The sequence below is a fragment of the Salvelinus sp. IW2-2015 genome, unplaced genomic scaffold (genome assembly GCF_002910315.2).
Source record: "Salvelinus sp. IW2-2015 unplaced genomic scaffold, ASM291031v2 Un_scaffold2901, whole genome shotgun sequence".
In the NCBI taxonomy this organism is placed as follows: domain Eukaryota; kingdom Metazoa; phylum Chordata; class Actinopteri; order Salmoniformes; family Salmonidae; genus Salvelinus; species Salvelinus sp. IW2-2015.
Window position 1 is genome coordinate 29,465 of NW_019944199.1, and position 2,516 is coordinate 31,980.

Consider the following 2,516-nt stretch of genomic DNA (forward strand, 5'->3'; position numbering starts at 1 on the left):
CAAGGAGTCCCAGAGAGAGACTACATCTACTAGTGTTCATGTTAATGATGTTCTCACTGTCTTCCATCTACTCTACATGTTTACAGAATTCAGAAACCTCTGCTGCCATAATAGTAAGTAGTGTCTTCAGATCATCACTTTGATAACATATACACCAATGTCTCTTCTATCTGTAACTTCTAGAGAAATAGAAAACACATCATGTTGTTCACATTAATTCTCCCTGATTTATGTTACTATCTATTGTGGCAAAGAAGGGGGTCGAGTGATAAATGGCAGATATGTGAGAGCAGAACTAATAAACGGGCTCTGCCCGATCACTAAAATGGCCACCTTCTCTGCCCCCAGGGCCAAAGAAAAGACAGCCTTTGCAACTCCTGACGGTTTGTTTCAATACACCGTCATGCCATTCGGCTTACACGGGGCCCCAGCTACCTTTCAACGGCTCATGAACAAGGTCCTAAAACCGACCAGGCATACGCCGCAGCTTATTTAGATGACGTGGGAATCTACAGCCCTGATTGGGAATCCCACTTACCCGGGTACAGGCGGTGTTAGAGCCTTAGAAAGGCAGGGCTCACGGCGAACCCTGCCAAGTGTTATGTGGGTTAGGGGAAACAGAGTATCTGGGATACACCGTGGAAGAGGGTTAATCAAACCCAACAGAAGAAGGTGGAGGCAATTAGAGAATGGCCGAAACCAGTAAATAAGAAGCAAGTTCGAGCCTTCCTAGGGCTGACCGGTTACTACCGGAAGTTCATCCCAAGTTATGCCACAGTGGCCGCCCACTCACCGACATGACTAGAGCCAGAGGGCCAAACATGGTCAAATGGGATGAAAGGGCCACCAAAGCATTTAGGACATTACAGGAGGCTCTCTGCTGTATCCAGTGCTGGTGGTACCAGACTTTGAGAAAGAAGTTTGTGGTTCAGACGGATGCCTCAGAGGTCGGCTTGGGAGCAGTGCTATCCCAAGAGGTAGAAGGGGTGGACACACCCATCCTGTTTTTAAGCAGGAAGCTGGAACCACGGGAAACCAACTACGCGGTCGTTGAGAAAGAGGCGCTGGCAGTAAAGTGGGCTCTAGAAAGCCTGAAAATACTACCTGCTGGGGGCGCCACTTCACCCTCATCAGTAACCATGCCCCACTCACCTGGATGCATAGGGCTAAAGAGAGAACGCTCGGGTGATGCGGTGGTTTTTGAGTCTCCAACCGTTTCACTTTGACTTGAAACACAAAGCAGGGAAGGAAATGGAAATGTGGATGGGTTATGCCGCATGCACGCATATTTTGCTGCGGTAGCCGACCTAGGGGGTCCGGATCTAGGGGGGGGATATGTGGCAAAGAAGGGGGTCGAGTGATAAATGGCAGATATGTGAAGAGCAGAACTAATAAACGGGCTCTGCCGATCACTAAAATGGCCACCCCGATCAGAACTACAGATCACAAAATGGCCGACTGCCAAAACTACAAGTCCAGAAGCAAGGGGAACCCTCAGAAGGTGGAGCCAACACACAGATAAAGGGTCAAGAGAAACCAGGAAGAGGAAGTGAGGGCTGGAAGGATCTGTGAACCATAGAGAAAGAGACAATAGATATTGGCTGGATTTACTGTGTATGAGCTGGACTGTTTTGGACTTACCTGTTGGCGTTTGGACCTGGACCTACTGAGAATCCGATTCGTGTACCGAACCTGCTATCCTTGCCCTTGCCTACGACCTGGGTGGACCAGGACGAGAGACAAACACACAGGTACTGTCCTGTTCGAAAGAACTCTCATTCTGGGGTAATTTGGTGACAGTTTCCCACTTAATTTGTGCAAATGCTCATAACCTTGAAGAGGTTTGGCCACACTATGTCTACAGATGAGGCTCTAATGGATCTCACAAGTCAACTGGGTAAGTAGTGTCCTTCATATCCCAGTGTCTTCACACCATAGAATGATGTTCTAGAACAGAATGTGTTGAGGCTGTAGAGGACCACTAGACTAGAGAGGTAGTCTCTGATACACCTGGATCACTGATGGACAGTCACATTAATGTTGATGTTATAGAACAGGATGTGTTGAGACTGTAGAGGACCACTAGACTAGAGAGAGGTAGTCTCTGATACACCTGGATCACTGATGGACCAGTCACATTTAATGAATTAAATTAGAAGTTGTGGTAGGGTAGAATATCTTCATTGTAGAAGTTGTCTTCACAGAGGTATGCTGGACTCATGGAACTTAATTAGATTTGTGACGTTAGAAAAGTGATGAGACAAGGAGTCCCAGAGAGAGACTACATCTTCTAGTGTTCATGTTAATGATCTTCTCACTATCTTCATCTACTCTACATGTTTACAGAGGACCTCAGGAAGGAGAGGATAAAGTAGTGTCTTATATACCACAGTGATAACATTATAACCAATGTCTCTTCCTATAGATGTAACTTCTAGTGAAGTAGAAACACATCATGTTATTCATATTAATGTTCCCTGACTTCTATCTGATGTTGTAACATTGAAATGAGACAA